General features: G+C 37.1%; 1 protein-coding gene and 1 pseudogene across 1 annotated transcript in view; one reads left to right on the plus strand and one right to left on the minus strand.

Moving 5' to 3' along the window:
* The window catches only part of Hpse2 (heparanase 2 (inactive)), a 905,948-nt gene that overhangs the window by 223,192 nt on the left and 667,629 nt on the right, over positions 1-15,127 (minus strand). The gene's annotated exons all lie outside the window — the stretch shown is intronic.
* LOC105741286 overlaps positions 1-15,127 on the plus strand; it is a 39,934-nt pseudogene that overhangs the window by 23,015 nt on the left and 1,792 nt on the right.

Genomic DNA, 15,127 nt, shown 5'->3' on the forward strand with positions numbered 1-15,127 from the left:
AGTGTATTATTTGTTGAAACTGTACTTTCGATTTGATTTGAAACTGTCTCATTGCTATATGTTTATCAATAAAACTTTGAAAAGAAAAAAAATAAATTATACAAACAAGTGGAAATTAAACAATATACTTTTGAATAAACTGAGTCACATAAATCAAGAAAGAAACTAGATAGTTACTAGAATTAAATGATAATGCTACTACAATGTGCCAGAGTACATAGGACACGATGAAAGCAGTCCTAAGAAGGAAGTTTATAGTGATGAATGTTCACATCAGAAAAACAAAGTAAGCCTAAAGAACTAACCTGGTGATGCATTTCAAAGTATTAGAAAGATGGAAATTATTTAAATCCAAAGCTAGTGTAAGAAAAGAAATTATAAAATTAGAATCAAAATCAGTGAGTTTAAGATTAAAAAGTAGTACAAAGAATCAATGAATTGAAGAGCTGATTCTTTGAAATAGTAAACAAAATAGACAAATATCTAATCAGTCTTAGCAAAAAGAAAATAAAAGGCCCAGATCAACACAATTAGAAATGAAAAAAGTGAAACTACAACAGGCTCTTCAAAATCCATAGGATTATTAGTCCTTTGAGAACCTTGTATTTCAAAAAACAAACAAACAAACAACCCAGAGAATTCAGAGAAAGATTCCTAGATACATATAAATTACCAAAACTGAACCAAGATGACATAAAATCTCTGAATAATAAATAGACAATGACATTGAAGCATTAATAAAAAAACTTATCAAGAGAAGCCCAAGACTTGATGGATTCCCTGAAGCATTTTACAAGAACATCAGGGAAGATTTAATGCCAATATTCCTCAACCTGTTTAATAAAATTTGAAGGAAAAGACTTCTCCCAAAGTTATTCCTCAAAGCTAGCATTACTTGACTCCAAAATTAGGAAAGGACATGACCAAAAAGAACTACTGGGTAATCTCTTTTATAAACATTGACATAAAAATCTTGAAACTAATGACAAACAGGATGCACCAAATTATCAATAAGATTATGTATTATGACCAAGTAGGCTTCCCAAGGGTGCAGGCAAGGTTCAACAAACACAAATGAAAACACATAATGCATCATTTAAATGGATGCAAGGACAAATATTATATGATCATCTCAATAGATACAGAAAAAGTCTTGGATAAAAGCTGACATCTATTCAAAATGAAACCCTGAAGAAAATATGTATTAAAAGACTTTTTGTCAATCTGATAAAAGTTATTTATGATAAAAAAATTTTCAGTAGTAATTGGGAAAACCTGAAGGCTTTCCCTGTTAAGTAGTGAGATAAGAATGTCCTCTCTTTACCACCACTCCTGTTCAGCACAGAACTGAAAACATTAACCAGCACAATCAGACAAGAGAATGAAATGAAACAACTACATATATGAAAGGACATAGTTAAACTATCAGTATTTAAAGATGACATGATCCTTTATATAGAAGACCCAAAAAATTTCAACAAAAATGTTTTAGAATTAATAACCAAATTCAATAGCATAACAGGATACAAAGCAAACACAAAAGTCAGTAGCATTTTTGTACACTAGTAATAAATTTGCTGACAAAGAAATGATGGAATCTTACCTTTCATGATAGCTTAAGAAAAAATGAATACCTAGGAATTAACTGACCCAATGAAGTGAAAGACCTTTACAGTGAAAATTACAGTACTCTGAAAAAGGAGATTAAAGGGTAATATCAGAAAATGAAAAGATATCTCCTGTTGCTGGATAGGAAGGAACAATGTAGTCAAATTAAACATACTTTCAAAATAGATAAACAAATTTAATGCAATCCTAATAATAAATATACAAATGGCATTCCTCATAAAACTAGAGAAAACAATATTACAGTTCATATGGAACTGGAAGAGACCTAGAAGAGAACAAGCAATTTTGAGAAATAAGAGCAAGTCAGGAGGATTTCTATTTCTGGATTTCATGTTACAGTATAAAGCTATAATGATTAAAAAAGCATGTTATTGGCAAAAAAACAAACAAACAGAAATGTGAATCAAGGGAACAGAATGCTGAAACAACTCCAAACACATTTAGCTACCTACTTTATCTTTGACAAAAGGGCCAAATCTTATTGAAAGAAAGATAACCTCTTTAACACCTGATGCTGGAAAAACAGGCTAGCCACATGAAGACGATTAAACCTAAGCCCATACCTCTCATCATGTACTAAACCAAAGTGGGTTAAATGACTAAATATTAAAACAGAAACAAGGTGCTGGAAGAAAAATTAGGTCAAACTCTTGAAGGAAAAAACATAGGCAAGGACTTTCTGAACGGACTCCCAGTGCACAACAACACCAATAGTCAACCAATAAGATTATCTCAGTTACTCTTCTCTCATTCCTGGGACAAATGCCCAACACTCAAAATGAAGGAAGGAAAAGTTTATTTAGCTCACTGTTACAGGAGGTTTCAGTCCATACTCAGCTGGCTCCAACACAGAGCGGCACATGGCAGAGAGCAGCCTTTCATGGCGGCAGCCAAGAGCAGAGAGTAAAATGGAGACGTAGCAGCAACAATGGCTGCAGAAAAGAAGTCTGTCTCCTGTAAGACCCATTCAGGCTCTCTGCCCCATGCTGGGTGTAGCACTCACACCCATAATCCCAGCAGCACTCACACCCATAATCCCAGTGGATCATGAATTAATGACAAACTCTAGAATTCCACCCCATGACTGCAGGAGGCTTTTGGGGGACAATGAGACACAAACCATAACAAAGATCATATCAAATTAAAAGCTTTCTGCACAACAAAGGAGACAACCAACGGACTGAAGAGACAACCTACTGAATGGAGAACATTTTTTGCTAGCTATTACTTTGACAGAGGACCAATATGTAATATATATATATATATATATATATCCCCAAATAAGATCCAATCAAAAAATGAGCAGCTGAAATGAATAGACACTTCTCAAAGAAGATATACAAATGGACAATAAATACATGAAAACATGTTCAACACTTCTGGCCACTAGAAAATGTGAATTAAAATAACATGGTGATTTCATCTTATTTCAGAAAGAATGTTTAACAACAAGGAATTAGATGGCAAAAATGATGAGGTTGCAGGAAAATGGAACCATTCTTCGAGCAATAGAAACTAATACAACCACTCAAAACCTGAAACAAGAACTTCCACTGGACACATCTATTTCCCTTTGAGGTATCTCCCGAAGGAGTTAGAGACATTATATTGCAGCGATACATCGACACCCATGTTCATAACAGCATGATTTATAATAGTTAAATCTTGGAAGTGGTCTATATGTCCATCAGCATATGTAAAGATAAGGAAAATGTGGTATTTACATACAGTAAAGTACTAATCTTCTATAAGAAAGGATAAACTTGAGTCATTTGCAGGAAAATGGATGCATGTTGAGACCATAATGTTAAGTGAACTAAATCAAACACACAGCTTAAATATCACATGGTTTCTTTTATATAAAAATCTCAAAGTATAAATAAAGCACAAAATAAAACATAGATTATAGGGACAAAAGAGATGGAGGAGAGGCCTGAAAGGAGACTAAAGAAAAAATGCAGCTGGAAGGAAAGAGAGAAGAGATGTAAAAAGCAATTAAGATGTATTATGTGTGTGTACCAACTTTTTATGATGAATATAATCATTCTGCACTACAAACATGTGCTAATTAAAACACACACAAAGGAAAAGCAAAAGTCCCACATACTCACACATTTTAAAACCAATGCTATTGAACTTTAGGTAGGAGGAAAGAATAGAATAAAAAAGAGGTGGCCAAAGAATTAGATTTTTCAAAATGTATGATGCCATAATCAAACACTTTAAACTGCTATTTGTAAATTATTCTTATATTGTTAATAGGTTGTTCAGATGACTGTTATTTTTTCTTCACTTGAATCTTACTTAGTAGCATGGCAGAAGGTCTATTTATTTATTCATGCATTCATACCAGTAACTACTGTGCTGGCAAACATGAATGCTTGGGGCCGGCAAGATAGCTCAGAAGACTAAGAAAGTGCGTAGGCAGCACAGGGACCCGGGTTTGATCCCTGGCACCACAGGTTATGCCAGCCCCATCCCTGGGTGAACTGAGCTGGCCACAGAGACCAGGTGTGGTGGCGCACACCTGTAATCCCAGTGCTGGGGAGGCTGAAAGCAGGAGGATCGTTACGAGTCCAAGCTGCATAGTGAGAACTTGTATCAAATGCCTGAGTGTTCTTGGTCTAACAAGTTAGTTTCCTTATTGTAATAATTGTTTCCAAAAATATTACTTGCCATAAACCCCATTTTTATTGCGTTTTGTATAATTTCTCAATATATAGAGATTTCACCTTGAGGGTTGAAAATTAGACAAAGAAGTGATGAAAAATAAAGCTTCTCAAGAAAATTTTAAAGTGGTGATGTAAGTGGGAACTAAGAAAATCCCATAACACCTTTCTTCTCCCTCTTATTATATTAAAATACATTGATTTACATTAGTATTGTACTGCCTTTTTTTGTTCTGCTCCAAAAGTAATTTTAAAAGTAGCCTACAAACGAGTAGTTTGGTGTAAGGGTATCAGAGCAGGGAAAAGAGTGCTGAAATCCAGTTCTGAACAAAGATCTTTGGATTCCTTATAAGATCCACAGATGGGCTCCATGGATTCCTAAAAACTGTGAAATTTTATGTAAATTGTTTGTGTATGCATATATGTATATTTTTTCGTATACATATATACATTTTCTAAGATCAATAGCTTTCATCAGAATTGCAAAAGAACTAATTACCTTAAAAAGTTTTTTAAACCCAAAGAAGTAGCACTGAAGTTTTGATTCCTTCAGTAAGGGGTAAAGGTCTGGGAGCTATCCTGTGATCACAAGGGTTCCTGGGATTTTCAGTGCCAACCTCCAATAGCCTACTCTCTCTAGCCAGAGGCATTTTTTTTCCCTCAAATACTAAGTCTGTTGCTGGTGGTGTTCTAGTGTACACTGCCTGGGCCTGATGCTCTGTGCCCTCCTGGTGCCAAAGTTTGACTCTGAAATAGCATCCTCCACGTGACAAGTATTCTTTCACTCAGATTGTGTCAAATTTCCAAAAGGGAAGGGCATTTTACACACACAGCTGGGCTCCCCTTGCCTTCCTCTAAACCGACGAGGCTAACCTTAAATTTACAAAATTACCTACATGGAACAGGAAATGTAAATATTAAAGTACTGGTAATGGTTGGCTTCAGTTTTCATGTGATTCACATTAAAGTATTTTGGGTGAAAGTTGAGGACACATTGGAAAAACTATAACTTAAATGAATTTTCAAATTACAGAAAATTTTGAATTCCCTGGCTTCTACAGGAAAGCAGAGCATTTTAGCTAAAGTGTTACTTGGTGGTGGTTCTTTTATGTTACTTTAACTCTGTTTCTGTTTATTTACATGAAATAAAGTGAAAAGGGTAGAATAAAATGGGAAAGAAATGACAGGAAACAGCTCTCCACTTCTGCATCAGAATACCAGCAAAAAACCCACAGTTACACAGCCATCTAACAATACTATATATTCTGTTTAGGAAACTGCCTGAGCAAGAAACAGCCATGTAACTTTAGACAATAATGAAATTACATCCTACACATGCTCAAAACCATCTCCATCTAACATTTTTTTTTCCTGACTGTTCTCTGGAGAACTTTTTCTCCTCAGAAAGGAGCCATGCATTGCATAAGTGGTGGTGGGCACAGACAAGGTAATGCAATTTTATCACAAGCTCTACTTCCAGCCGCCATAAATTTGGGAAATGGGATAAGGATAACTGATTTTTTTTTTAAGAGGACAGAGTGGACACTTTTCCTAAGAACAAATGTCTGTCTGTGTAAGTCCCAGATTTCACTCAGCCTTTATTTGTCTGAGAAAATTTAATTTAAATGCTAACAACTTATCCTGAAATTAAAATTGAAAAATTAAGATGAGAAAGAGAAAATATATAGCCCAAAATGAAACATTTGGTGTGTCTGTAACTATCTATGATTTTACAAATGCTATCAAGTAGGGTTTGCCCCCGGAAATCAGGTGGCTTATAGATATAAGGATGGTTCTATAAGATTCTGGGTTCCAGTCACCTGTGAGTTGCCACAGTCTGTAATCCTAGAATCAAACTCCCAAGTGAGTATAATTAACACTGCATGTAATCTAAGGAACACAATCAGGCAGATATACTCACTGCATGGAGTAACCCCGAAAGTCAAACATCCACACTGAGGTAATACAGCTCTTAAAGAAGGATCAAATGACACTAGACACAAATGTTTCAAGTTGTTGTGGCAACTGATCCAAAGTGTGGTCCAGCTGTTACCAGTCTGTTTTCCCAACATCATAGGCTCTTCACTCAAGGCAAACCATAAAAATACCTCTTTGCTCATAAAAAGAGACATTCCCTGCCTCTTGCGCCAGATTGTTCATCTCCTCAGGCCATCATTTGCCCTTTCCATTCGTTCTTGTCTTCTGTTCATCAGAGAAGGATTTGGAGAGGATCCTGCCAACAATTACACTCAGGCTCCCTAATTCAACAGAAAAGCAGGTTTCCTCAGAAGAGAAGGGGAGTATGTGACTCCTCCACCCACAGCCACACACAAATTCAATTATCATCTTCCCAGGCTGCTTTGGACCAGGTGTTTACACTCAGCCTGTTTGAGCAAATGCTTTCAAAGTATATCCGAGTGGAAACTGAGAGCGTTCTTTTATTTTTTCTATAAAATAGGTTATGAGGTTTCCTAGTAAAAAGAACCAGTGAGGGAACTAGTGGAATGGAAAGAGCACAGGCTGCTCTGTGAGCAGACCTCAGTTCAGCCCTGGGCTACCATTTTCTAGCTGTTTGTCTTTAGACAGGTCCAGTATGTGTTCTCTCTGAAGCGTATGTACCTCATCTAAGGCAGACAGTGTTAATGAACTTGTCTATTAGAGAAGTGCTTCTTAGAGTTTATGGTGCATATGAAACACCTGGGGGTTCTACTAGACTGCAGACACAAATTCAGTAGTTCTGGGGCGGCTTCAGAGTTTCTCTTCATACACCTCAAGGTGATGCTGCTGGAGGTCTGGACCCCCCTTTATTACTATGATAGCATAGCTTTATAGGAGCTAACTTCATATAAAGAAACTACAACAATAGTTGCCACATGGAAGACTTTCAGTTCATGTTACTTCCTACCTTTTACTTTCATCTTCATCCCTATACAATATACTATACCAAACTGTGCATACTTGAGTTCCTGTTCCTCTATGTCTTTACATGTTGAGATAGCAGAATAAAATTCTAGTGACAAAAAATTTCACACTCTTCTAAAATGGAAAGATGATTGGATTGGCTGGAAATACTGGAAAGTCCCCTGGAGCAGTGATGGTGAGCCTTTTAGAGCTTTCAGTGACAACAAATAGCCTGCTGCAGCATGTGTGCCCTGGGCCTGTTATCACTGCAAAGGGGCTTTGGAGAGTCACAGCCTGATGAAAATAACTGAAGACCTGGCAGCATTATTTACATCTTCCAGTTAGCTGCATCACAATTTCTAAATAACAGATTTTTTTAATGGCTCTTACCAAAGAAAATTATTCAGAGATAATACATTAAAAAACTCAGTGCTTTAAAGCCAAGAAAATTAATATATAATAAAAATATAGGGCTGGCCAAATAGCTCCACAGATTAAAGCATCTGCAAGCAGGCGCAGGGGCTGGGGGTTCAATCCCTGGGCCTGCCGTGCTGGCCCCACTCCTGGGGCACACTGAGAAGTTGATTGAGACTGGGCGTGGTGGCCCAGCACTTGGGAGGCTGTAGACAGGAGAATCAGTACACGTCCGATCTAGTAGTGAGACCCTGAACATCCTGTAGACCCTTCCTTAAAATACATAAATAAATAATTAAATAAATATAAAAATATGTAACATATATCTTTCATATATAGGTATATGGAAATAGCAACTTCAAAACTTACCATTTCAAGAATGTGCTATGTAGGTCATATTTCATGATTCTATGACTTATTGAACACTTAAATGTATGACTTCCAAAACAGTGATAATCTTTGTATCTAAAACTTATTAAATACAATTGCAAGTATGATGCCAAATGCTTTATATACTTCATTTCATTTGTTCTCACAATAACCCTGTGTAGTGGAAGCTATTATGACCCAGAAGATTCACTACCATCTAAGAAATTTCAATCAATCTAGGGGTCCTCTCTCTCCAGAATATTCTTCTCTAGGGTGTCTGCTTAGCTGTAATTCACTTTTTTACATTTTGGATCAATCTCACTTTCTAAAAGATCAGCTTATTAATACTCCAATCTGCTCTCCTCCCTTTAGCATTTTCTGAATTCCAATTTTTGATTTTATAACATGCTATAATTTATGTATTATATTTTCTCTTTATTATTACTCTACCTGTCCCAAACCATTGCTTCCACATGTGAACTCTAAAAGTGCAGGAAGTTTTCTTTGTTTTAGTCACTGACTTATTCCAAGTGCTCAATAATAAATAAATAAACAATTAAATAAATAAATATCTATTTTATGGCTGCAAAAGCCAAGATTCAGTGCAGTTAGATGACTTGTCTAAGAAAAGAGTAGAGCCAGGATTCAAAGTTAGACAATTTGACTCCAGTGTGGCAAACACTTATTTGATAGAGGAATAAAAAATGTGAGGGTAAGTAATTCCTAACTCTCTCATTTCCTGGGCACAACAGTTAGATTTAACCATTCAGCACCCCTCATCTGGGCTCCAGTGATTGAGAAAAGGACAAGAGGCACCTGACACAAGGATAGAAGGGATGTCAAATCCAGTGTTTGTCTAGAGGCATCTATTCTAGTATCCATGTATTTGGCAGCTGCCCCTGATTTAATATGTATGATGTGCTTACAAAGCTTTATGTGTCACAGGTCTTATAGCTATACTAATAACACTAAGCACTATTTCTCATAGTTTCCTTCCTTAGAAAAAAGAGACATCCTTGGACAGAGCTAGAGCTTGCTCAAATTCTTTTACAATTTTAGATGTTCAGGCAGTCTTATGACCCTCTGGTCTTACTCTTTAAGTAACATAGAGGAGGATGCAACATTGTTTATCCCATGACTTTAAATATTTGTAGGCCAATATCTAGGTCTCTGTGAAACACTATTCTGTTTTGTAAAACACAGCCCCAGATCCTACTGAAGTGATTGTTACAATTTCCTAAAACCACTCTGCTACTCAGCAGACCAGAAGAAATCAGTTAGCTCCTTTGGCAGCTGAGTACCTGTAATGCTTGGAGGGTGAGTATCTGGAGTAGACAAAAAGGTAAAATGACAGAGAGGATGTGGAGAAGAGAGTTCATGTCTCTTCACTGATGAGGGGATCACTATGAGGGGACTCTGTAAAAGTCTGGGCCATCATACTTCACACTTATATCTAGAACTTAAAGACCCAAAATTAGAGGGCACAGAGGTCCATTTTCCATGGTGTTGACTATGTGGTTTTGAGTTTTATTACAGGGCTCTGGAGGTAATGCTTAATTAAGCCTTCTTCGGGCTTCCACATATCTGCATACACTCTGGTGTGAGAAGGGAGTAGCTTACCTCTGCACCACATCAACAGTAGGTAAGGTATGTGAGCTTCACCAGGGACCCTTGAGGTGGCAGCAGTGATAGGGCCCACGCTGCCTTCCAGAACTAGAGTGAGGCTGGAAAGCTACAATGGTAAGGAGCCCACTACTTGGTCATGGGTGTGGCCACATCTGCGTTATGAAATCACGGTGGTTCAAGAAGGCACTGGGCAGTGTCTCTAAGGTTATATAGATGGGTTGTATTAGTCATTTTCCTGTTGCTGGGACAAAACGCTTCTGTCCTGGTTACTTTTTTTTTTTATTATTGCTGAGACAAAATAACTGACACCCTATCTTAAGGAAGGACGGGTTTATTTAGCTCACAGTTTGTGGAGGGTTCAGCCATAATCAGCTGGCTCCAAGGCAGGGTGGCATGGTGAGGAGCCATACTTCAAGGTGTGAGAAGACAGCAAAAGCGGCAAGAGAAAAATGGGGGAGTGCGAGCCTCTTTTCCTCCCTTATATTGCAAGCAGGCTGCCTGCCCTCGGGTGGGTGTGGCTCTCACACCATTTCCATGCCTTCCTCTTGCACAGGCTCAGGATGTTCACATAGTAAGTGCCTTGGCCTCATGCTAAGTCAGTTAAACTTCTAAATGACTCAGGGGGACGTAATAAACAGCAATAAGGGCATGCCCTTTACAGCCTAGGATGCAGAACTACTGAAATACTTAGTTAAGCTTCTAGACTTCTCAACCGTAACAACCCAACACCCTCAGCCTATAAGTGGAGAAGTCTAATTTGGCTCACAGTTTTGGCAGACTTTGTCCACAGCTGGCTGGCACAAAGGCAGAAATCACCAATCACTGGTGTGGTGCAGGAATTACTTATTCATAGCAACCAAGATGCTGAAAGAGAAGGGAGAAGCCAGGACCAGACTACACCCTTCCAAATCACGTTGCTAGTGACTCCAGCCCTTTCTAACCACATCTCACTTATGAATGTGAGACTTCAGGGGTTATTTGAAGTCTAAGTCATAGCTAACTTATGTCCTACAGATTTGACCTTCAGTCTGTCATATAGAAAAATGCTTTGGATTTCTGTTCACATATAACCTATAAATATATATGGTGTATATAAAGGGTATATTCTTTCTGTAGACAATAATCTTTTTCTTTTAGTTCATTTTAGAAAGTATTCTCTCCCTTTTTCTCTTTCTCACTCTTTCCAAGCAACCTCTATCAGTCATTAATACCTCCTTTTCCACCCTCGTCCTTTTAAATATCCTGCAATAGACAATTATCTAGGCATAGCTTTCTTTTGGGATCCAGAGTTGATTTTTCTATTGTGATTCTTAGTTCTTTCAGTTGTAGCCCCTTTTCCTTTTTCCCGTCTTCCAAAACAAAAAGAACAAGTGTTGCTTGTAGAAACCCTCACTTCAAGAATAAACTTCTTCCTAATAGAAGCCCACTAAGCTCAAAAGGAAAACATAATGCCTCCTTTGCTCCCTTGCTTATTCTTAGTGTCTATCACAGTATCTGCACATAGTAGGTACTCAAGAAAATGTTTTCATGTGAATTAATAAAGGATAACAGGGTTTCCTCTATAGAACCTTCTGTTTTCCTCTTAGGCTGACAAGGCTATAGGTTAGTCTTAAAGGACCTTCAGAGCACTGTAATAATGCTCACAAGGAGAATATGTGCCAAATATCTGTATATTCTACAGTAAGATACCTTGTAAATACAGATCGTAAGGGATAATGGAAAGAAAGAAACACATTTTATGAGGGCATGTGTACTTGGCAAGAGCTTTTCACGTTAGCTCATTTAGTTTTCACAGTAGTTTTGTGAAGTGGACCTGAATACCACCTCACAGGTGAGAAAACTGACCTCTCCAATATTTCCTTTTGCCTGAGGACCACAGATCTGAGGGTCAGAAAATTTCTCTAGGCCTACTGGCTTTAAAGCCCTTGTTCCTCTTCCAAATCATAATCTATAATCCTATAGATCTCTTGCTTTCCAAATGTTGTTCTATTTTTTATTAGTATATATTTACAGCCCATGCAGTTTAAAGTCATCCTGGGGAGCAGCTACACATACATAATGTACTTCTTTTGTAATCATCTCTTTCACTCCCCCTTCTTCCCTCTTTCTCTAATTTTCTCCTTTCCTTATTTCATTCCCATTAATATTATTAATCTTAGCTCATATTTATGGCATGTAATATGAATCACTTTGTTAAATATTTTCCAACTATTTTTCAAATATGGTTCACATTTTGTTAGCATTTTTACTCTAGAGTTTTGGTCTATGTGATAGACTCGTTCAACTTCTCCTTTTATGTAGCGCTGTTGCTTAACAAGTAATTCTACTATCCGATTGCTAGTGGAAATATTCACGAACTTTCAATTCCTAGGGTTATTTTGCTCACACATACTTATGGGAAAATTCATAATTACTGTTAGGACAACTTTTTAAAAATGTTCATTCCTATACTTTGTAATTATAGCTAAAAATATAAATTACAAAATCGATCTCTTAAGTTTTCAGCTGTCATGTACCCACTGTATTTTCTATTTCTGAAACAGCAGAAGAATGTTTTGCACAAGCAGGGTCTAAAACCAAAGGAAATGCTTACTCTTATATGAGACAAACTTATGGAAATGTAAGTTCCCCGAAGCTATGATTAAGATGACAAGGGTAGACATTTTTATGTCTTTGACCCCATTCACATGTCAGAAAAGAAGCTACAGAAGAAACTACTATGCCAACAAATATGACAGATGTATTTTAGGGGAGTAAAAGGGGATGAAAAAAGGAATTAAGATGTATTCCGTACATGTACTAACTTCCCACAAGGAACATGATTATTATGGACTACAAACATGTACTAATTAAAAGAAGGAATCAGATCTATTTAGCCATTGTTTATGGCACTGGTTCTTAAACTTCCAAAAACATCGGCGTCATCTGAAAGGGTTGTTAAAATAGACTACTGGGTCTCATTCTCAGTGTTTCTAGTTCGCTGGGCCTAGGACGAAGTACCAAATCTGTCTTCCTAATGCATGCACAGCTGATGCTGTGCTGCTGAGCTGGAAGCCCACTAAGTATTGCAATGTCCATGGTTTACTATGTTCTGTAAGCAGGCGCCAGGGAAATAGCAGTTCTCAGCACTCACTAACCCTCTGAGTCATCTGATGAAGTTCTTAAAAATAGTTATCTGGACCACATAATCAGATTTCTTCTTAATCTTTTTCTCTCCCAGGGGCCCTAGGCATGAAGAATATGTGGTTTTGGATAACTTGGCTAATATTGAAAATTAATTCTGTATATTTCAGAAGTTTAAATTTTAAACTTTCCTATGGAGATAATTCTAGAAGGGGTAAACTACAGATGGTAGGATTTAAGGTTAAACATGGTTGTTTAAAAACAGATGTTTACTAAGGCTCCCTCCCTTATCCTCATTAAAACTGTAACAAAATAAAACATAGAAACTAAAAGGTTTTAACACATAAAGTAAAGAACTGAATGAAAACATCAATTAACATGCTGGCACTTAAAAACAGAAGGAAAGTGTGATTAGTGACTTAGCTGACTACAGAAAGAAAGCTGAATTCCATACCTGTGGTGAGGGAAGCCTAGACAGGATGATTCTTGTGGTAGAGCCCCAGGAAGGTTCAGGAACTAGACATCAGATGCCTTTGCAAAAGAAGGGATAGTGGACTGAAACAAGAGACCTGAGGACAACCTAGCCTCTCAGATGCCCATCTTCTTGCTACATCAGCAGTTTCAAGGGGCTAGTTCAAGGATTTCTGGAGGCCCCAAGTGACTTGTATCTAGATGTTCCCCTAAAGCCTCATATGGTCATAGATCAGAACTGGCTAGATCTAGGGTGTGTGATATTGGGATTCAGGGTGTGTGGTATATGAGACTTAGCATAGGTCTGGGGAGCAGGACCCAAAAGGCTGGCAGCCTGGATGGGGTGAACGGGAAAGGGGTGCTGGCTGCTTGTTGCTGGCTGCTTTCTGCCTGCATCCCATGAATGCCATGAACTATTTCTCCTCTGTCGTGCCTCTCGCTACGCTGCCCTCCCTTGGGGTAGCCAACTATGGAATGAAACCTCTACAGACTGTGAGCTGAAATAAATCTTAACTCCTTTAACTTTTAGATGTCAAGTTTTTGTCCCAGAAACATGAAAACTAACTAAGACACCAAAACTCTTTCAACAGTCTTTGAGATTAAAACTATTTTTCAGGATAATACTACCCAATATTTACCTTTTTCTCACTTTCATTATTTTAAAATAGTGTAGTGGCATTTTCCAGAGTTTGTATATGTGATAATATCGTTGCTTTGATAGTTAGCAGCAGAAGAGTATATATACTGGTATTCTTGCTTTCTGGATCTAAGGTGTTTGATTGATTCATCGGACAATGCTAGGATTAAGTGTGTTAGGATTAAGTGTGGGTGATTATTAATTCAGTCCACTGGTTTGTTTGGTACTGCCCTAATCCTGGTAGTCTACATACAATATAAGAGGCAGTAAGAGTTTTGTCTCGTTCCTTTCTTACTTGTTTTGCTGTCTTCTCTCCACCATGAATTGTTTCTCTTCTATGATGCTTATGTGCCATGCTACTCTGTTTTGAAGCTAGCTAATTATGGATTGAAACCTCTACAAATTGTCAGCCAAACAAACTGTTCTTTCTTGATCTTGAGGTGTTGAGTATTTCGTCTAAGAAATGAGAAAAGTAACTAGGACAGGTACACATATGCATATTTTCAATGTTCAACTCAATTTGGTACTAATACTGTGTTCTTACAAGCTATTTTTAAAATACCTGCGAAAACAGTAGTCCCAGAATTATCCACTAACATTGTTTTGAGAGTCTTATGTTTTTCTTAGGCTTACATGGGAATAAAAACACTTTGTTACCTTATTTTACAATAATACTATAAAACTATTTTGAGGGGGTTGGGGAGCTGGCTCAGTAGAATAAGTGCTTCCCTGGCAAGTGCAAGGGCCTGAGTTCAATCCCCGGTTCTGCAAAAACAAAAACAAAAACAAAAACAAAAAAAACAGCCAAAACAATTTTGAAAAAGCATTTTAGAGGTAAGTTATTGAGCTTCATGACTATGAAAGTATAGAAATTAGCTGATAGATTATTAGTTCCCTATACGATGGGCATCGCTGAATGCTCCTTAGATGAAAGGTCAATAAAGAAAATCAGTCTATTAAAGGGAGTCCTGAAACCATTAAGACCCAGTTCTGTGCTTAAAAGATGCTCACCTGGTAAAATGAATTTGGAAATCACTGTATTATATTCAGTCTTTGAAATATAACAGCACAGGAGGTGACTAAAGATGGAGGAATTTAATTAAAATAAATCTTTTTAATACAAAAAAATCAGTTTAGAAGCAATTATCAATAATATAGTATTTAACTGAAAACTTGAAAGCAAAGTTAATATTTCATTAGTAAAAGTATGCTTTTGCCTTACAAATATATACATTCATAGATATCATTATTAATTATTAGCAGCAACTAATCACTGAAGCTTGGATAT

Source organism: Octodon degus, unplaced genomic scaffold (genome assembly GCF_000260255.1).
Source record: "Octodon degus isolate 3935 unplaced genomic scaffold, OctDeg1.0 scaffold00010, whole genome shotgun sequence".
Classification (NCBI taxonomy): Eukaryota; Metazoa; Chordata; class Mammalia; order Rodentia; family Octodontidae; genus Octodon; species Octodon degus.